The sequence below is a fragment of the Anolis sagrei genome, chromosome 5, assembly GCF_037176765.1.
Source record: "Anolis sagrei isolate rAnoSag1 chromosome 5, rAnoSag1.mat, whole genome shotgun sequence".
NCBI lineage: Eukaryota > Metazoa > Chordata > Lepidosauria > Squamata > Dactyloidae > Anolis > Anolis sagrei.
In genome coordinates this window covers 47,595,738-47,618,144 of record NC_090025.1, presented here as the reverse complement: position 1 = coordinate 47,618,144, position 22,407 = coordinate 47,595,738, and the positions used below count along the sequence as shown (strand labels likewise).

The 22,407-nt window shown below is 39.4% G+C and overlaps 1 long non-coding RNA gene across 2 annotated transcripts in view; it reads right to left on the bottom strand.

Moving 5' to 3' along the window:
* The window catches only part of LOC132775469 (uncharacterized), a 68,225-nt gene that overhangs the window by 24,854 nt on the left and 20,964 nt on the right, over positions 1 to 22,407 (bottom strand). For both annotated transcript variants that reach the window (XR_009631545.2, XR_009631544.2), the window contains exon 2: positions 3,386 to 3,523. This is a non-coding gene — a long non-coding RNA (uncharacterized lncRNA). The remainder of the gene's footprint in view (positions 1 to 3,385; positions 3,524 to 22,407) is intronic.

Below are 22,407 nucleotides of genomic sequence, written 5' to 3'. Positions count from 1 at the left end.
ACATTGTAATCGGGACTTACGCTTTGGATCCATCCAACCTATCTTTAAGACTGCGTCTCCTTTTACAAACCAGCGTGGGCTTTAAGATCTGGGGAGGCACTTCGATCCGCCCCACCACCGTCTCAAGCACGGTTGGTGGGGACAAGAGAGAGGGCCTTCTTGGTGGTGGCTCCCTGGCTCCCTAAAGAAATTAAATTAGCTCCCTCTCTTCAGGCCTTCTGGGTGAGTCAAAAGATGGCTCTTCAGTCTGGCCTTTGATCTATGGCCAATGTGATGAATCATTTATAGTACTAGCCTGCACTTTGATTGATTCTTGTGACAGATAGCTGGCCCGCAGGTTCCACTGTGTTTTAAGAATTTTACAATTTTCATATTTTTATTGTTGTCTGCATGTGTCACATGGAGTGCTTCTGTGAGTTGCCCTGAGTCCCTTTGGGGGGGTGGTGGCAGGGTACAAATAAAGATTTATTATTATTATTATTATTATTATTATTATTATTATTATTATTTTCTAATGAAGAACTCAACATAGTCTGAATGTTGTAGCTAGATATTGTTGCAATAAAAGATGATTTGTTGTGAGTCAACATCCAATGTGCCATGAGTTTATAGGAAGACCCATACTATGGGCACATGTTCAGTTATTTGGGTCCCGTAGTGTTTCCCGTACACATTGCTGCTGCATCAATCCATCAATTGTTTCTCAGGCTTTAAATCTAAGTGTGTGAGAGTTTTAAGCTCATGTTTATTGAAATAGCCCAGTGTTGACTGAATGTAATCAATAATTTCAGAAAATAAATTAAGGTGTGACAATGCAGTAACCTTCTTTCTTTTAATCTGGATAATGAAGAAGGTGACAAAGAGCAGTCAAAGACGTACATTCTGATGGCTTGAGTTTTTAACTAATTAAAGCTCTGCTGGGGTGAAAAATTGGCTCACCCCTTAGAACAATGACAAGATTGGTTGAAGGTCAGTTTGTATTCAAGAATCAACCACAGGTTTTCTTTTATGTTTTACGACAATGAACTATTCATTAATTATGAATATGAACTTTTTCACTCAACTGGATTGTTTGTAAATAATCAGAAGCAGTTGTTTCCTGAGTCACATCAAGTTAAAGAACCTTGTTCATTCAGAGTGGGTAAAGAAATAGAATAAGCATATCAGGCAATATTCTTTAGCTATGATTAATAAGTTGTTCTGCGTTGCTTTTAAGAGTTCTTTTCTGTTATTCTGGTTTCTTTCTATCAATTTATTTAAAATCTCCTGGAGACAACATATGGCCATATGGGATACATATTTCTAAACCTACTAATTATACACGTGATGTAACCTCTCAGTTAATATGATAGTGATAGAGCTTGAAAGAACTACTTACCGTGTATACTCAATTATAAGCCAAGTTTTTCAGCCCTTTTTTAGGTTGAAAAAGCTCTCCTTGGCTTATACTCAAGTCAAGGTTATTTATTATTGTACTCTGTTGTTGTTGTTGTTATTATTATTATTATTATTATTAGTAGTAGTAGTAGTAGTATTAAATGTATTATTTTAGTCTTTTATTTTATTATTACATTTACATTATTTTTACTCTATTATTATTATTACATTTGTAATTTTCTGTATTTATTATTGTTATTGTTACATTTATTATTTTACTCTATTTATTATTATTACATTCATTATTTTACTCTATTATTATATTTATCATTTTTCTGTACTTAATGTTATTATTACATTTATAATTTTACTCTATTTATTATTGTTATTACATTTATAATTTCACTCTCTTTATTACTATTGGAACGATATGTAAGCACATTTGCACTGAAGAAAGTTAGAATAATGGTTTAATCAGAGTTGGACAGTCTTATCTTAAATTAAAGTTTTGTGTAAATTTTCAAAAACATTTAACCTACTGATGCCTCAATTAATGCAATTTTATTGGTATCTATTTTTATTTTGAAATTCACCAGTGGCTGCTGCATTTCCCACCCTTGGCTTATACTTGAGTTAATACATTTTCCCAGTTTTTTGTGGGAAAATTAGGTGCCTCAGCTTATTCTCGAGTATATACAATATTTGGATTACAAACCCCTAAATCTCCCAGTGGCCATGCTGGATGGGAAACTGGGAGAATTGCAGTCCAAAAATGTATACCACACGAAGAATGCCAATTCAGAAGGTTAACCCAATCCATTATTTAAATATGGCCATAATTCAGTATTAAGCAACAAAGCCAAACAAACAGTTGACCACTCCAAGTATTAAATTTATTTCAGATTTGCTGAAATAAATTTAAGGTCATCTTAACTATTAATAGCATAATATTGGAAAAAGCTAAAAGTGTCATTTTTTAAGAAATGGGAAAATAACATTTGGCACAAAGTGCATTGAATTTCATTTCATTAGAAGCTTTAAGGAGACCAAATTCTGATGAGTCTCTAAAATGGAAGGATAAATTTATCAATTTTTGGAAGATAACATAATAATATTAATCATCTCCCTGGGCATTACTAGATCCTGAAGCACAACTGGAGGATGCATACCATAGAATGGCCTGGAAGGATAGAAAATGCCAGAACAGCACATATTTTGTAGACAGGGATAAACTAAACTATGAGTTTCAGGTCTATGGATCTGGGGATGATACTGTAATTGGCAATGTTTAGGCTTAAAATGTACTTGATGAGAGGGCTTGGTGTGCCACGCAGTTCCCAGTTCATCCTAGAGCAGTGTTTCTCAACCTGGGGGTCAGTACCCCTAGGGGGGGAACGCAAGGGGTGTCAGACCATCGGAAAACACGGTATTTTCTCTTGGTCATGGGGGTTCTGTGTGGGAAGTTCAGCCCAATTCTGTTGTTGGTGGGGTTCAGAATGCTATTTGGTTGCAGGTGAAGTATAAATCCCAGCAACTACAACTCCCAAATGTTAAGGTTTGTTTTCCCCAAACTCCACCAGTGTTCACATTTGGGCATACTGAATATCCATGCCATGTTTGGCCCAGATCTATCATTGTTTGAGTCTACAGTGCTCTCTGGATTTAAGTGAACGACAACTTCCAAATTCAAGGTCAATGCCCACCAAACTCTTCCAGTATTTTCTGTTGGTCTTGTGAGTTCTGTCTTCCAATTTTGGTTCAATTCCCTCCCCCCCCCCCCCCCCCGCAACCCCACCAGTATTCAAATTTGGGTGTATTGGGTATTTGTGCCAAATTTGGCCCAGTGAAAAAACATACATCCTGCATATCAGATATTACATTACATTCATAACAGGAGCAAAATTGCAGTTATGAAGTAGCAACAAAATAATTTTATGGTTGGGGGTCACCACAACATGAGGAACTGTATTAAGGAGTCACGGCATTAGGAAGGTTGAAAATCACTGACCTAGAGCATTCTCAGGTTTTTCTGGGTAGGTGCAGTTCACAACACTCAGAATCCCAATAGTTTTAGTCTCTTCCAGAGGCTTTAGGATGGCCTGCAGAGATTCCTGGGTATAACCCTTAACTGAAGTGTAGGACTCAACTGTAAAACAAAGAAGATTCTGTCTATCCCTGCAATACAGACTCAATGTTCCCATTCTTTCCGTAGACATCAGTATAAAAGTTGGGGATAGTGTTTTAATTAAAGCATAAGAGAATAACTGAAACTGTGATGTTTAAAATGTTGATTGTTTTTGTCAACCTAAGACAATCAAAAGGTTAACTACCACAGATGCCAGTATAATAACTAGGTAGGTTGGGGCCCACCCTTCAAAATAACTAGGTAGATCAGCTATGCCCTCAATTCCACAATAGCGTTCATTAGAAGAAACTCATTGAGTGCTCTGCTTTACTAAAAGCATCAGTATTAATATTTGACTTTCAAAATATTTCATGTACGTCATCTCAGCTAAAGTCTTCTGTCTGTGTGCTGCAGTCAATTTCAGAACAGGATTTCCTATTCCTTTGCAATAACCAGATTAAAATAAATGTCAGTCATGATTTAAAAATACAAGAAAATAAAGAGTGGATGTCTCTGGCCTTCTTGTCACAAGGAGCCCCTTGTTCCCCCTTCACTGGTTTTCTCAATCTAAGCTTCATGAGGAAAAAAAAGATATATATAGTGTGTGAAAGCTTTAGAAATCAGTGGTTGGGTGTCATGGGTGTGGACAGGTATAATCAGTGAAAATAATAGAAACACAGAAATTCCTCAGGAAAAAATGCATGGATGTTTTTAACACTGAATCCTGGTATTTGTAGTTTGGTGAGGCAGAGAATGCTAAAGACCTTGTAAAACTACAACTCCCATGAGCCATGGCTGTTAAAGTTGTATCCAACTGTATTAATCCCCCCCCCCCCCCCCCCAGTAGTGCAATGTCTTAAACTTTTGTGCTGGCAGGATTACTGACCAATAGGTCAGCATGTCGAATCCAGGGAGAGCAGGTTGAGCTCCCTCTGTCATTTCCAACTCCACATGCGGTGACATGAGAGAAGCCTCCCACAAGAATGGTAAAACATAAACATCCGGGCATCCCCTGGGCAATGTCCTTGCAGACAGCCAGTTCTCTCACCCCAGAAGTGACTTGCAGTTTCTCAAGTTGCTCCTGCCATGAAAAACAAAACAGTGCAGATGCACCCTTACTTAAAGTGGATACAACGCCTGTAAAACCAATAGCAAGCAATGACCAGTAAACTTTTGTTACACATGCCATCATGGTTGCTGGATTCCATGCCAGGAAGCAATGAATCTGCTCTGGGCTTAGCCCAGTCCTTCAAAGTACACACTTCAAAATCCCTATACAAGGTGCTGAACCCAAATACATTCAGTGCTTTGGGCAGCTCATTCAAAGGTTGGAATAAAACCCAGAACAGATTTGGTTCATGGAATCTACCAGCTGCCAATGGATAAATCCTCCTTCATGAGTGGATAGTTGGCCTACATTTTCATTGTGTGATCATGCACAAGGCAGAAATGTTAATTTTTGGATTGCAGTTACCAAAGTCCCTTAGCTACCATAGTCAGTGTCAATACTTGGTTGATTTCTGAGAGCTGCCAGGCTCTTCGTGGGATGAAACATTGCCTTCACTTTTCCAGATGTTCCTGAATGCTCCATTTTCAAGTTCACAGTCAAAGTGTTGTTTTGGACTCCTAAGGCTTTTGAGAATTGGGCCAGTGTGCCTGAAGAACTACTTGTTTATCCATGTTCCAGGGGTTCTAAGAGCAGTGGTTCAAAAACTAACTCTTGCACATTTTGAATCAGTGTAAATCAAGAGCAAATCTGTATTTTGTCTCCATTGGAGATGAGACCTGAGTGCTTCAGCGCAAGCCCATACTATGTTTGTCAATCAAAAATTTCATTTTGTGAGATTCAAAGGCATCTTAACTAATTGCTGTTGGTGAACAAATCTATTCTTATTTGTGTTTCAAACCCTGCTACAGTACTATTGTGTTTTCCCCCCTCAAATCAAGAGCACAAGGTGATAATCTTGACTGCATCAGTTCTCTTCAGAGTATTTTAAAATGGCTTTTAAAATGTAGGTCAAATGTTGTATTTCCCCGATATGCAATTATTATCACTATTGTATTCTCTACCCTGATGGAGAGATTCCATAATTTATTGATCTGTATTACTCCAAATATTTAATAATTCGTATTTATTTATCATACCAGCATTTTACGGTTCCAGTAAAATAGGATCTGATCAAGAGCAAGTGACATGCAGAAAAGGACACCAAAAATGATCAAGGATCTGCTGCAAATCCTCAGTGAGAAAAGATTTAAACACTCTGGATTGCTTATCTTAGGAGGGGGAAAGGAAAGGAAGGAATCGTGTTATATGCTGAGACTAGGTGTATCAAATGAGGCATCAGCATTAGAGCAAATCCCAGTGATCTTATCTCCAAAATGGTGGGCAAGTTTTTCACAGCGTGCTGTTGCATTGATGGCATTCTCTTTTGGGCCAGGTTGTATTGGGCCCTAATCACCTGAAACAACTCTGCTGGTCACTTTTGTGCTGCAGTAATAGTGTTGGTATAAAATCCTCTTTTTTGCTGCTTTTATTGCCCCAACATACCTTCAGATAGGTTTTTTGCCTGTTTCCAATTGGAATCGCTCTGGGTTCCCTGGCATTGTTGTTCTAGTCCCCATCTAATATCAACAATTATTCTCCCCTCCAATAGAAACTGAAATTTATATGAAGACACTTTAAGGATCAATCACGTGTAAGTGTCACTAGCCAAGACATCTGGCTACCTGCCATCAGTCTGCTATCAGATGATTACATTAACTATCATATATCAATAACCCTGCTTTAGCACTGCAGTTTGGTCATTAAAGACTGGTCATCTGTTTACACTTTCTCTCTCAGATTATTTTCTCATCATTATTTTGTTTTAAATTAGATTGACTTCATGCCCAGAACTTGCTGGAATCTGCACTCTTTAAAAATATTATCTGACAACAAACATCATTTTTTTTTTTACTTTACACAGACACACTTGTTTCCATAATATTCAGGCTTTGGGGACTTAAATTTGGAAGAATATAAACCAAATTAATAGTCTGTGATTGCAGCTCTAGCTATATAAACAGAAGTATAGTGTTCAGAACAAGGGAAATAATCGCACATGCTATTCTGATTTGGTCAGACCTCGTCTGGAGTACAACATGCCTGGTTCTGGGCTTCATAGTTTGAGAAAGGTATCAATGTGCTTGGAGCATTTCCAAAGAATGATTTTCATGATAGTCAGGAGTCTATGAGGAATTGCTGAGGAGGCTGGACAAGATTAGCATAAAAAAGAGAGATGATATGATAGCCATCTATAAATATCTGAAGGACTGTCAGGTAGAAGACAATACAAACGTGTTTTCTCCTGCTTCATAGAATAAGATCCAAACTAGTGGATTCAACTTAAAGAAAAGAGATTTCAAATAAACATTACAAAAAATGTCCTAATTGTAAGAGCTGCCTAACAGTCAAATAGATTACCATAGAAGGTGGTACACTGTCATTTGGTAATGGTTTTCAAATTGAGACTGAATGACTACCTCTCAGGGATGCTTTAGATGTGGATTCCTGCATTGGCTGGGTTTTCGACTAGTTGGCCCTTAATATCTTATTAAGGTTTACATTAGAAGTATATAAAACTTACTCAATGGAAGTGGAAAAGGAGCAAAGTGTCTCTCTTTTACAAATAATATATTTAGAAACCTGGATCACTTATTATAGTGGAATGATGGGAGATTCAGGTTAAAGTAAAGGAAGCACTTCTTCAGATAATACACAGTTAATGTAGTGATGGCCACTAACTAAGGTGGTTTTTAAAATGCACTGAAGAAACTTGTGGAAGATAAGGCTATCAATGTTCCTCAGTACAAGTTGCTGATGAACACATGTGAAATGGTACTATTTGACTCAGTTTTGCTTATGGACTTGCCATAGTACAGAGTGGCTACTATAGGAGCAGGATTTCCTAAAGTGTCCACTCAGGCTGGTTCCAGACAGGGAAGAAGTCTGCACCGACCCAGGTTTAAAAAACCTGAGTCAGGGCGGCCTTCTGTCCCCACACTGGCATGAAAGGCTGCTTGTTTGGTGCTGGGTGTCTAGATGCACTCCAGAAACCTTCCAGGAGAACACCCAGACACCCCATCACTGCCCCAAAACCTATTTAAAAAAGAAAATAACTTACCTGGCCACCATTACTGTGGTGCCAGAATCCACCTGGAGCATAGAAATGATGCGCCAGAAAATGGTGGTGGTGGGGGAGAAATTGCTCCTCACCCCCCCCTTCTCCTGGTGTGTCATTTCTACATGCCAGGAGGATTCCGGCACCAGGGTAAAGCAACTGAGTGAGTTATTTTCTTTTTAAAGGAGTTTTTAAGGGGTTTTGGGAAGGGGGTTATAACCTTCTGGGTTTTCTGGGATGATTCAGCCTGGAAAACCCAAGAGGGCTGTGTAGTCTGCCCCTTCAGTAGTCCCAAGACTACTGGGGGGGGGGGGGGAGTCCTTACAGGGCCTAGACTGCATTAGACCCGAGTCTTTCAGGAAGACCCACATCTAATCCAGTACCTAATTAATTTGAGACAAAGCAGGGATTTCCTGCTTTGTCCTGAATTAATTTGCCTTTGCTAGAGGCATTGTTTGGATGTCTCCAGTAAACGTGCACGAGCGTGTGTGTTTTCATCCCTGTCTGGATGGGCCCTCAGTGTACTATGGACAAGAGAAGGCAACTTCTGGGTGTCTAGGTGTTGCACCTCAGCTACGGTTCACCTTGTTTGAGCACTTACCGGAAAGCTCAACATAGAAATAAACAGTTTATTGAAAAAGCACACACAGTAAAAGAGTAAATAATCTAAATAGGTAAGATAAAAGGAGTCTCAAAAAACCAGATATAAATCTCCATTGCAAAGGTTAAAGCATGAACATAAATCCAAGGAGCAGGGTAAAATCATGAGCTTGAATAATCCAAAGACGAGGAATAAAGCATCCACTTAAGTGATCCAAGAATCAAAGAACAATACATGAGCTTGAGTTCATGGTAAAATTCCCAAGACTTAAAGCAAAACTTGACCAGGACATGACTTGAAGTGGGAACCAAGGGAAGAGTTTCTTGCTCTATCTGCAAAGTTGCTTGATCTAAAAACTGAAAGCAGTTTCCCCCCTTATTACGGACAGCAATGCATGAAAGCATTCCTTCGACCTTGAGTAGATTCTCTTGGCCACTTGCCTGATTTGCACCTGGAATTCTTCCCCTGCAGAAGCAGTCTTGATTTTCTGTTGAATCTGTCTTCCTCCCTTCTCTGCCTGTCAGACTGCAAAACAGCTTCATTTTTACACAGAGAGTGCACCAAAAACTCTTCTGTTCTCCCAGCCGGGGAATTGCCATCCTGTTCCAACATCCCCTCTGTCTGAACACCTTCAGAAACATCACGGCCTGCAGACCCTGCACCCCCAGACCCCTCAGCTGGCTGCACTATATCAAACCCCTCCACATCATCCTCAGCTGGCTGAGCTATAACACTAGGAGCCATCCTTCACTTGCAGAATTACACTTATCCCTTCAATTCCTCTATTCCTCAAGACACCATAAAAATCAAATTCTCAGTGAGATGCAATTGGTAATACAACCCCATGTTTTCTATGGGGTTTTAGGACCATTGGCTGACCAGACAGGGGCTAGAGTGGGTGGCTGTAGTCCATGGGCTATACTTTGCCTACCCATGCTCTGGGAGAGACATTACCATAATGCTTTCATGTAGCATTCCATGTAGCATATACTGTACCACAAAGTGATGCTGTTCTGTAATTGTGATTTGCCTATCTGGATAAGATAACTTCCCATTTTTGGGACCGAAAGAGACAATTTATTTTGAATACTTTTACAAGGCTTTTCAGTTTGTTAATAGCATTCTCCATTACAGAAGAATAGCCTAGGTCTTTCCTGAGATGTTGGCATTGTTGCTAGCTAAAGAGCAGTCTAGAAAGTATGACAGTTTCTCCTGCTGTCATTAATCTAGTGATCTCACCTTTAAAATGTCTGCCTTTTGGCTTTATTCTCTTTTTTGGGAATCCTTCCAATTAGGTTTTGCTCTTTTTGTCTATTTTTTGAAAAGCAATCTAAGTGGATGAAACAGGACATGCAGCAGTCCTCAGATTAGTTTTAAAAGATTTTGTAAAAGTAGAACCAGAGGTGAGTTCTACAGAAAAATAGAAAGCACTTGATAAAATTAGGAGATGCTCCTCTTTTCAAAATGTATTCATAAGAATTTCCACTAGAATTCATAGGCTTTACCAACTTAAAAGCATTTTAAAATATGTTACATACATACTTGCTTTATATGAATTGTTAAGTACTCTCATTGCATAATTCAGTAGAAAAGCTTTTGTTGTTTATTTGTTTAGTTGCTTCTGATTCTTCATGACCTCAGGGACCAGCCCACACCAGAGCTTTTTGTCGGCTGTCACCACCTCCCAGCTCCTTCAGAGTCAAGCCAGTCACTTCAAGGATACCATCCATCCATCTTGCCCTTGGTCGACCCCTTGTCCTTTTTTCTTTCATTTTCCTCAGCATCATTGTCTTCTCTAAGTTTTCCTGTCTTCTCATTCTGTGACCACAATACTTCATCTTTGCCTCTAATATCCTTCCCTCCAGTGAGCAGTCAGGCTTTATTTCCTGGAGTATGGACTGGATTGGTCTTCTCGCAGTCCCTGGCACTCTTAGAATTTTCCTCCAATACCACAGTTCAAAAGCATCTATCGTCCTTTGATCACATCCATAGGTTACTAGAAAAGCTAAGATACAACAAAATAAAACATGTACTAAGTGATGGAACAACTGCATTCCTTTAAAAAAATAACTTAAATGGGTATCATCAGCAAATCAGAGAATGAGCTTAGTGTAGTGGTTTGTGTGTTGGACTAGAACTGCCAAAGATCAAGTTTCAAGTCCCAACACTAAATCACGGGTTTTAAACAGGGGCAAAAAACCAATCCCAGGATTTTAGAAGAGGTATGATGAATCACCATGAGGTGGAAATGTTTTGAAAACACAGAACAGCAAAAGAGAACCAAAACATTGACAGAGTTTCAGTAGATTTCTTTGTAATCAGCAATTATAACTTTAAGTCATAGAATCATAGAGTTGGATGAAATCTCGTGGGGCATCCAGTCCAACCCCCTGCCAAGAAGCAGGAAAATCGCATTCAAAGCACCCCCCAACAGATGGCCATCCAGCCTCTGCTTAAAAGCCTCCAAAGAAGGAGACTCCACTACACTCCGGGCAGAGAGTTCCACTGCTGAACGGCTCTCACAGTCAGGAAGTTCTTCCTAATGTTCAGGTGGAATCTCCTTTCTTGTAGTTTGAAGCCATTGTTCTGCGTCCTAGTCTCCAGGGCAGCAGAAAACAAGCTTGCTCCCTCCTCCCTATGACTTCCTCTCACATATTTATACATGGCTATCATGTCTCCTCTCAGCCTTCTCTTCTGCAGGCTAAACATGCTCAGCTCTTTGAGCCACTCCTCATATGGCGTGTTCTCCAGACCTTTAATCATTTTAGTCACCCTTCTCTGGACACATTCCAGCTTGTCAACATCTTCCTTCAACTGTGGTGCCCAGAATTGGACACAGTATTCCAGATGTGGTCTAACCAAGGCAGAATAGAGGGGTAGCATGATTTCCCTGGATCTAGACACTATACTACTATTGATGCAGTCCAAAATCCCATTGGCTTTTTTTGCTGCTGCATCACATTGTTGGCTCATGTTTAACTTGTTGTCCATGAGGACTCCAAGATCTTTTTCACACGTACTGTTGTTGAGCCAGGTGTCCCCCATTCTGTATCTTTGCATTTCATTTTTTTCTGCTTAAGTAGAGGATCTTGCATTTGTCCCTGTTGAACATCATTTTGTTAGTTTTGACCCATCTCTCTAATTTGTTCAGATCGAATTCTGCTCCTGTCTTCTGGAGTATTGGTTATCCCTCCCAATTTGGTGTCGTCTGCAAACTTGATGATCATGCCTTCTAACCCTTCAAAATTACTTTTCTATAACATATGTCTGAAGCCTTTTGATTAACTCAACTTAAAAAAATAAACAAACCTCTGATTTCTTACATAGCTAATGTTCTATTAAGATAAAGAAGACACTCCAACTTCTCAAGGTTCTGCTTAGACCAAGAAATGGAAATAATGACTACGAGCTGAACATAAGCGCCTTTCAGAAACATCTCAAATAGAGGTGGGAATTTAGCACAGCAATTTCCACTGACACTGGCCAGTATCGACGACTGTGAGGAATGATGGGAGCTTCAGTTCAGAGACAGTGGCAAGGAGGCCGAACAATTCCTACCTCTGACCAAAGCAGACGGCACAAAGCACCAGCACTGCACTCCACTTCAAAAAGATTTGTGCTCCTTGAAAGCTTTCTCTGAACCATTAGAATTACATAGGGCGTTAAACAACCCTACTTCATGGTACACTTTCATCAACTATATCATTATTAAAGCCATTATTACAGAAATACTAGTCTTTCCCTATGCTTGTAGCCTGGCTCATTTATTGCCAGGTTTTATTTCTGCCTGGCCCATATAAATATATAAAAGCATGAGAGCACTGCTTTGGCTGCAGATATAATAGATTTATTTAACTAGCCCATCAGTGTGACAGGTTTTATTTATTTTCATTTTCCTATTGTAATGATAATATAAATCAGCTGCAAGCCTGAGCAACCAGGACTGCCTGGATAATGATAATGGAAGAACGGCTGAAGACCCTCCAGTGAGAGGCACCTTTGCACTGCGCCAGCAGGGTCCAGTGGCTAAAATGTTGGACTGAGACTTGGGAGAGCCACGTTTTGTGTCCCCCTATAAGCCACAAAATTACTGGGGGACTTTAGGTCAGTCATTGCCGTTTTCCTCCCCACCAAATAGAAAATTATCATAAAAAATTGAGTGGGTTACTGTAATTACACTGACCTATTGCTAGTGGTGCAGCGGGTTAAACTGCTGAGCTGCTGAACTTGCTGACAAAAAGTTGGTGGTTTGAATCCAGGGAGCGGGGTGAGCTCCTGCTGTTAGGCACAGCTTCTGCTAACCTAGCACTCGAAAACATGCAAATGTGAGTAGATCAATAGGTACCGCTTCTGCGGAAAGGTAATGGTGCTCCATGCAGTCGGAGATGAGCACCATCCCTCTGAGTCAGACATGACTAGACTTAATGTCAGGGGAAACCTTTACCTTTTTATTGCTAACAAAAGGGAGCTTTAATAGAGTAAGTTTTTGGAAAAATAAAACTTGGAGGAAGTGGTTCATAATTATTTGAAATCAATTTAGCAGCACTCCTCAAGTACAAAGATGGGAGCATAATAATAATAATAATAATAATAATAATAATAATAATAATAATAATATATTTATGCCCCGCCACCATCTCCCCAAGGGGACTCGAAGCGGCTTACATGAGGCCAAGCCCGACAACACATCAATAAAACAAAAAACAATAAGCAAAAACAATACAATTAATATAACTCACATATAAACAGTAACACGCAAGGATTTAAAAAACCTTTGGCCGAGCCAAATGTAATAGTTTCAAATTTAAAAAATAAATGCTGGGCATGGATAGAGGTAGGATGTATCTGATAGGAGGGTTTTAAAAGAAATGAAGGGAGAGCAACCCAACGAGTAGTTAAAGTGCTTCTGAGCATGTAATGTTGTGTCCAACTATTTAGTCCAGTTGACAGATAATGCCCAGGAAATGAGATCCATCTTCCAGGTGCTTCAAAATTGGAGGTTACTTGAATCTGAACATTTATTTACTAGTTTGTTTTATATCCTGCCTTTCTTCCAATGTAAGTTTAAAAAGGGCATAATACAGAGTTTAAAAAGAATTAAATAAGCAATCATTTCAAAAACATTGGCTACAATCACGTAGCTTCAAAGCATAGTTTCAATACTCTCCTAGATTATATGGTAGTGTAGATCTAGCATAAGGAACATTGGTGTGTGTTCAAGAGAGCACAATTTATTAGTGAGGAAGAACACACAATCTAGGATTTATTTATTTATTTATTTTGTACATTTGTAATTGTACCCCATCCTTCTCACACACAGGGGGACTCAGGGTGGCTTCATAACAAGCACTCATTTGAGTGCTAACCACAATTATAAAACACATTTAAAAACAGTCCATGAAAATACATTACATTAAGAAACATTTCTTTAAAATCACGCCGGTTTAAAATCAGTGACTGGGACAGTCCATTGTCATACATATTACATTGAGTCTTATTCCAGATTGCTGCTGCTACTGTTCAAATGCTTGGTCCCATAACCAGGTTTTGAGTTTCTTTCTAAAGGACAGGAGGGAGGAAGCCAATCTGGTGTCACTAGGGAGAGAGTTCCTCAGACTTAGATGATAGTAGTAGATGTAACAGATGATAGTAGATATAGTAGATGATGCAATAGTTACCTTTTGCATAAGACTGGGTCTACACTCTCCTATATCCCAGGAACTGATGCTAGATTATCTGCTTATCTCAGATTATCAGGTAGTGTAGACTCATATCATCCAGTTCAAAGTAAATAATCTGTGATCTGATCCTGCTTTTGGGGGGCAAAATTGGTTTTAAGCGCACCTTTTTAACAGGTGCTTTTCAACTGTTAACCCAATTCCACCCGCACTTTGGCTAAACGTCATTTAGCTATCCCCCCTGCCCTTTTAACCTGGTTTTTGGCCATGTGCCTTTAGTCCCATTCTATACTGCCATATAAAATCAAAATTATCTGCCTTGAACTGGATTATATGGGGGTATAGACCCAGGGCCCTTCCACACAGCACTATATCCGAAAATATCAAGGCAGAAAATCCCACAATATCTCCTTTGAACTGGGTTATCTGAGTCCATTTAACAGGAAGAGATTGGTTATTATATGTTTTTACTGGCTTTGTGTTGTATTGATTTTATAATGCTGTTTTAAATGTTTTAATTGTATATTGTGGATTGTTATGGCATCAAATTGCTGCCAATTTGTAAGCTGCCTTGAGTCGCCTTCGGGTGTGAGAAAGGCAGGATAGAAATATTGTAAATAAATAAGTAAATAAATAGTGTGGAATTTTCTGCCTTGATATTCTGGGATATAGGACTGTGTGGAAGGGCCCTCAGATAATCCAGTTCAAAGCAGATAATGTGGATTATTTCCTTTGATGTTGTTATTCATTCATTCAGGCGCTTCCAACTCGTTACCTCATGGACCAGCCCACACCAGAGCTCCCTATCAGCCGTCACCACCCCCAGCTCCTTCAAGGTCAAGCCAGTCACTTCAAGGATGCCATCCATCCATCTTGCCCTTGGTCGGCCCTTCTTCCTTTTTCCTTCCATTTTCCCCAGCATAATTGTCTTCTCTAAGCTTTCCTGTCTTCTCACTATGTGGCCAAAATACTTCATCTTGGCCTCCAATGAGCAGTCGGGCTTTATTTCCTGAAGTATGGACTGGTTGGATCTTCTTGCAGTCCAAGGCACTCTCAGAACTTTCCTCCAACACCACATAGTCTGGATTATATTGCAGTGTAGAAGGGACCTAAGTCTACTGCAATGGATAGATTCTGTCCCCTCCTCTCCTTTTTTGCGTCGATATAAGAGCCCAAAATCTATTATTACATTAACCTGGTCATAATTTTATTTCATAACCATTGCATGAATGTAATGAGTCCCTATATGATCATTACCTTTCAAAGAGTTTTTGTCAGTTTTAACAGTATTCTGCAAATTATTAAACACAGAGATCTCGCCTGGGACTTGAGTTCATTTCATACTACATATCTCACTGTATCTGTGCTTCAGTTTCTCACAACTGATATACTAGTGATTCTCACATCTGCAATATCTACCACCAGTAATGACTGAATCTGCCTTTTGTATGCATATTGTGTCCCTTTCTTATTGTCCTTGATACCTACACTTGTGTAGATTTGAACTTTCATATCCTTTCCATATTATGCAGTAGACCATAGGTCACCCATGTTTCTTCGCTTTGAATAATACATCTCTATGAAGTCTTGGTATATTAACTGTTGGAAAATTTGTTTCCATCATTTTAATATTTTATCATTTTTGTCCTATGTAGATGACCTTAACTGGTCGCAGTTCACTTCATTTCTTTTCAGCTTAAATATTTTAAAGGTTCCAAAGTACAAACATCAATCATATCATGTGTAAGAAAAATGCCAAATTCAATCTCTGGGCTATTTAATTGCAATTGTCAAGCTGTATTTAAATTATTTCTTTTTCTCTTCTCCCCTGCATAGATTTTCCATTATTTTATTTTGCTTCACACTATTCAGCCATATTGGGAAAGCCAGGAATCTCCAAAGGCTTTTTGGAAGTGTGGAGATTCACACTATTTGGAATAATCATAAGGCATGACCTTGTTAGAAATCATAACCTTTTGTAAAGTATGGTCATCCTGAGAAGAGTTAAAAACTCGCTTGAGTCAATCTTCTCCTTAGTGGTAAATATCCACTAGTATTCATACAAGGCAATTTAGGCTTTTCGGGGCCCTTCCACGCAGCCCTATTTCCCAGAAAATCAAGACAGAAAATCCCACATTACCCGAGTGTGGACTCAGATAATCCAGTTCAAAGCCAATATTGTGGGATTTCCTGCCTTGATATTCTGGGATATAGGTCTGTGTGGAAGGGTCCCCAGAATATCAAGGCAGAAAATCCCACAATATCTGCTTTGAACTAGGTTATCTGAATCCACATTCAGATAATGTGGGATTTTCTGCCTTGATATCCTGGGATATAGGGCTGTGTAGAAAGGCCCTCAGTTGTTAGACTGATATCCCTGGTTATCTCTTTGAACTGTTAGGAACAAAGATATGCCAATGCACAAAATAAACAGCAGATCTTCAGAAGCATTATTTCAGTTTCCCAAAAGAACATCTATTCAACCATAAAATATATTTGTTTTAAATCATGCTCTCAAGAGACCAAAAAATATGGTAATTAAAAGTTAACATAATTGATTTACTTACAAACTTCATGTATTTAGCATAGAGGTGCATTTATTATTGGTTACATGTTAACTAAATTATACTTAAAACTGTACTATACTGTATTATAGTAAAGGTAAAGGTTTTCTCCTGAGATTAAATCCAGTCGTGTCCGACTCTGGGGGTTGGTGCTCATCTCCATTTCTAAGCCAACGAGCAGGCATTGTCCGTAGACACCTCCAAAGTCATGTGGCCAGCATGATTGCATGGAGCGCCGTTACCTTCCAGCCAGAGCGGTACCTATTGATCTACTCACATTTGCTTGTTTTGAACTGCTAGGTTGGCAGAAGCTGGGGCTGACAGCGGAAGCTCATGCTGCTCTCCGGATTCGAACCTCTGACCTTTCAGTCAACAAGCTACATCTGCTGAAAATGGTCTCCTACTTCATCACACTAGAGAATGAATCCACTTAAAATCCACTTTCTGCCTCCTGCAGAATTCTGGGGTTTGTAATTTAGTGAAGCTGGGAAAGTCTCCTTCCTAAACTACAAACCCCAGAATTCTGTAGGAGGCAGAAACTGGATTTAAAGTGGGGGCAAAGCAAGGGTGGACAAGTATTCAGATGTTTTTGGCCTACAACGTCCATTAGTCTTGGCCAAAATAACCAATAGTGAAAATTATGACATCTGTAGTCCATAACACTGAAGCAGTACTAATCCCACCCCCTGGCTAAAAGATCAGGAAAAATGTAGGAACTAATGAATGAGAGTTGGTTTGTGCTCTGTGTCCTGTAGTTGGGTAATCTTTCCAAGGAATAGTGTTAGGAGAGATCGCCAAACAATGGAGAATACATGCCTTGCAATACCACAATACCATTCTTTGTCATGAAGCTGAAACATGGTAAAATGCCCTCAAAAAAGCTCTGCATGGCTTCTGCTCATGGATGCTTTTTTGTTTGTTTGTTTTTGGTAGAACTCAAAATATTTTCAAGCTACTAATAACGGATGAAGAACTGAATGCTTCTACTCTTGTTGCACTGCTTGGTAAACTCACAAATGTAATTTGGTTGAGACAGGAAACACAAATGAGATAGCTTCACTGAGATCTAATTAATTTATTTTGCTTTGGTGAGATGCAGATTCATAAAGACTGTTTTTCTGCTGTAGAATGTAATAGTGTTTCTGTGTATATTTTTGAAGAATATCTTACGATTTGCTCCCTGTTTTTTTTTAACTATTTTGTTTGATTTGATGATTTGGGATAGCAGAACCTGTACTTTCCCCGAGCAAAGTCAATATAAGCAGCACTATTTCTTAAACTAGTATTTTTATTCTGTCCTCCCTTATTCACTTACTTTCCAAAGTAAATAATTCCATAATCACTTCAATCTCAGAATAAATATTTGTGCTATCAATGTTTTCAAATAAGGCTTAAATGATCCTTTTGGTGTTTGCACACCGAGAAATGGCTTTCAACATACCTGCCAGTATCTCCTGGGCTTTGAGAAAACAGACTACCTTATCTGGCCTACTCCCTTCATTTATTTATTTGTTTGATTTATTCATATGAGGGTTAGGAATCATGCAGTCAGATGAATGTTGAATAGCAACTCCCATCAGCTCTAGCCTACACAATCAATGGGGAAGAGTGCTAGAAGTTGCAGTCCCACAGCATCTGGAGGTAAACATGATTCTAAGGAGCCCCCAGTGGCGCAATGGGTTAAACCCTTGTGCCAGCAGGACTGAAGACTGACAGGTCGTAGGTTCAAATTCGGAGAGAGCATGGATGAACTCCCTCTGTCAGCTCCAGCTTCCCATGCGGGGACATGAGAGAAGCCTCCCACAAGGATGGTAAAACATCAAAAACATTTGGGCGTCCTCTGGGCAACATCCTTGCAGACGGCCTATTCTCTCACACCAGAAGCAACTTGCAGTTTCTCAAGTCACTCCTGACACACACAAAAATGATTCTAGTTCAGGCATGGGCAAACTTCAGCCCTCTGGGTGTTTTGGACTTCAACTCCAACAATTCCTAAGAGCCTAATGTTTGCCCATGCCTGTCCTAGCCCAACTGATATTTTTTCTTACCCTTAATGTGTAGTGTATATAGCAATGGCTGCATTTGCACATCATTTTGAGACAAACATTCAGGATTATTATTATTATTATTATTATTATTATTATTATTATCCCACTTTATCTCTCCCACAAGAGACTCAGAGTGACTTAACATAAAGGCATCATAAATTTGAAATATACAAATATGCAAACATCAAAACAGAATTAAATATAAATAGAATTTAAAAATTACCAATTAAAAACCATTAAAACATGTTCAAAGTTTAAAAAAAACACAGCACCTCCTGAAAAAAATAATCCTGGGTGTGAAGCAGCACTGCCACTCTCATTGGCACTGAGAAATTTCACAAATATTCTTTAAATCCCACCCAAAAAAGTCTTTTTTTTAGAAAAACACATTGAAATTTTTCACCAAACTAAACAAAAAGGAAGAGTGGTGTCAAAATGCTCCCGAGAGTATATGGAGAGCTTGACACATTAGAGTCCTATATTAGAGTGGCTAATAAAACAGAAATATTAAAATATAGCTTGAAGATCCCTTGAAGGCAGGCAACAACAACAACAATACACATACACACATACACACACATAAACGAACAAAGGGTAAGATAATTGCTAGAATTGTTGGAAGCGACCCTTACCCAAACCTACTGCCTTGAGCCCTACTCTGAGTGAAAGGCAGCATATAAATGAAATAAACCAATTATAAATAAAACGATATGGAATAAATATTGGCAAGATGCTAGTGCTGAAGGTCAGAACAATTGTGCTGGGCCAGTTTCCCTATCCTTTCCAATTTCTTAGAGCATTGGTTTCCAACCTGTGGTCCGTGGACCACCAGTGGTCCACAAGGACTAAAATATGGTCCACGGCCTCATCATTACTACACCGTTGCAACAAGAGCAACTGGTCTCGCGAAACTCTCTTATAGTGCCGAGGCTTATTAAATATGGCTTTCTGTAGGTGAACAGATGGTGACTACTGGATGGCATATGTTCTTATCAGAAACTAGAGCTGATGTAGTCTTTCCAATGCAATTTTGTGAATCAGCACCGCAAATAACCAAACCAAATCCAAAGTTGACAAAAAACTGATTTGTAACACTTTTGGTACTAATATTGGAAAGTGATACCTGGTCAAAGTGGTCCCTGGTCAGAGTGGTCCCTGGTCAAAAAAAGGTTGGGAACCACTGGCTTAGAGCAAAGATTCAGTGTAAAAAGGCAGCATATAAATGAAATAAATAGATATAAATCAAACAATACGGAACAAATATTGGTTGCCTCTACTTTTACAAAACTTTATATCGCAAGAAAATAATGGTTACAGAAAACAGAGAATGGATGTGGGAAGCAGAAAACTGACTACTATGATAGGTACAGCTTTTTTCATATGTTCTGCCCTTCCCTACCTCAAGACCTTACTGACAGGAGTTCTTGCGGTAACAGTTGCTTCAGACAAAAGAATGACCACCATCATGAGCAGATGTCCTGAGAAATTGTTTTTTTCAGCAGAAGACCATCACAGGCAGACCCAGCAGGCTGCCATTCCATCCAAATGGTCCTCATAAGTCCAAGAATTTCAAATCTGTTTCCCCATCCCTTCCCATCCCTTATTCCTTGCGTGTCATGTCTTAAATTTAGACTATAAGCCTGAAGGCATGGATTGACACACTGCTTTTTGTGGTAAAGGGTGGGGTATTAGGGCTATAAATAAACAAATTCTTTAGGAAGCTGGGTGGGAAGAGATTGGGAGTTGGCAGTGTGGTGATTCAGTTATCCTAATGGAATCTCATGTTTTATTATATTACACATTATTTGCAGATGGGAAAATTGCAGTAAGTTACAGTTTACCTGCAATGTTAATTCAGTAATTTGTCAGGCTATTTCAGCATGGATTTGATCCCAGTGGAAAAATTGGTTCTCTGATGACAGTCTTTAAAGTTTGCTTTCCTAGTGACCCTTGCACTGAAGGGTTAATGCAGGTAAAAAATCTTTGCTCCTCCAGAAGTAGGTAAAGTATTGTTTCCACCACTACACCACTGGCCAAGCCAGTTAGAGATTATGGGGGCTGGAATGCGACTATTGGATCACCACAGGTTCTCCACCTTTGAGTTAAAGATAAGACATTTAGAGCTCTATTGTTCCATTTTAACTGCCATTATGTTCATTCAAATGACATAACTGTAGTAATATTATTCTCCTTTAACTTTGTTTACATGCCCAGGGAGTGTGGACGAGTACAGATCCTACCTCCTCCATGTAACTGTCACTCCTAGCTGGCCATAGAGCTCCGTACAAGCTTCCAGCCATCACTGGCGCGTCTACTTATATCAGAATGAGGTTGCCCCTTTCTTCATGCTGGTTGCATGGGTGTCCCATTCTGATGTCAGCAGAGGTGCTCTCAGTGGCCAGGAGCTTGCATGGAGCTCTGTGGTCACTTAGGAGTGGTGGTAGTAAAACACCCATAATCTATATCCTTTCCTTGCACTGATGAATGCAGGAAAAGGGTGATGTCATTGTTGTCCCATCTAAACAGAGAATCGGGCCGTATCAGATTCGATCTAGCTGTCCAGTGTCCCGACGCCACAGGATAGTCTGGAGTATCCCAACTTTGCCCAACAGTGGGGCAAAGGCGGTTCAAACCCCAAACCCATGAGATATTTACTGGAGATAGTTGTGTGTCCTGAAATCACTAGACAGCCACCCTTCCATTTGCAGTTTTGGCTTGTATAGACTATCCCTTAGAACAGTGTTTCTCAACCTGGAGGTTGGGACCCCTGAGGGGTCAAGAGGGGATGTCGGAGGGCTCACCAAAAACCATAAGAAAACACAGTATTTTCTGTTGGTCATGGGGATTCTTTGTGGGAAGTTTGGCCCAATTCTATCATTGGTGGGCTTCGGAATGCTCTTAGATTGTAGATGCATGATAAATCTCAGCAACTAAGACTTCCAAATGTTAAGTCTATTTTCCTCAAACTCCACCAGTGTTCACATTTGGGCATATTGAGTATTCATGCCAAATTTGGTCCAGATCCATCATTGTTTGAGTCCACAGTGTTCTTTGGATGTAGGTGAACTACAACTCCAAGAATGAAAACATCAAAGATTGGGGGGAAATTATAAAATGCATGTTAGTTGCCACCCAAGAAACTGTGGCCTTGGGGTGGAAAGACCATAGAAAGCGGGAAGTCAAAAAATGGTACTGCTATCTAGCAGACTTTATGCTCCTGGACTACATCTTTGAAAGAAGAGCCAAATATACATCATGCTGAATCAAGAAGAATTGAGTTCAGAAATGGGGAAGATTGATGGATAAAGTCGAAGGTAAGCAAAAATATAAAGAATTGAACCATTCTCTTTCTACAATTGTTCATTTAAAATAATACTTGAATGAAGGCAAGTGCTGTTCCCAGAGGGTGGGGGGAGGGGGGTGAAATTAATAAATCCAAGTGGGAGATACAGGTGAAATAGGCAAGGATAAGAACACTAAAAAAATAATATTTGATATGTATTCTGAAATGGTAATGGATTGTGATATTATTCTGCCTGGGTCGGCAATAAAAAACATATATTAAACAAACTCCAAAACTCAAGGTCAATGCCCACCAAACACTTCCGGTATTTTCTGTTGTTCATGGGAGTTCTGTGTGCCAAATTTGGTTCAATTCCATCATTGATGGAGTTCAGAAAGTTCTTTGGTTGTAGGTTAACTATACATCCCAGCAACTACAACTCCCAAATTACAAAATCAATCCCCCCAACACCAGTATACAAATTTCAGCATATGGGCTAGTTGTACCAAATTTGGTGCAGTGAATGAAGATACATCCTACATATTGGATATTTACATTACGATTCATA